Source organism: Elephas maximus, chromosome 1 (genome assembly GCF_024166365.1).
Source record: "Elephas maximus indicus isolate mEleMax1 chromosome 1, mEleMax1 primary haplotype, whole genome shotgun sequence".
NCBI lineage: Eukaryota > Metazoa > Chordata > Mammalia > Proboscidea > Elephantidae > Elephas > Elephas maximus.
The window spans coordinates 148,465,879-148,466,210 of record NC_064819.1 but is presented as its reverse complement, the minus strand read 5'-3'; positions in this window follow the sequence as shown (position 1 = coordinate 148,466,210).

Sequence of the window (332 nt, the reverse complement as noted above, 5' to 3'; positions counted from 1 at the left end):
TGCATCTTTCTTGGTCCTGCGGAGGAAAGCTGGAGAGTCTCGGGGTCTAGACTGGGCTGCAGGCGGCGGAAGACCCTCCGGGTCCGACGCGCGCAGGGCTCGCACCTCCAGCCAGACGGCGGCGCTTTTCACTCCTATGTTTTCGCGACCTTGTAAGGAAGTGGGTGCGGGCTCTGGCGGCGTCGGCTCCCCCTGATTGGACGGCCGTCTCAGTGATTGACAGGTGCCCCTGGCTCCTCCCCCGCCGCTTTATTGACATTAATGAACAAGTTCTTCCCACCGCTCTCCTGCCTGGAAGTGCTGACAGATCAAGGCAACAAATTTCAATTACA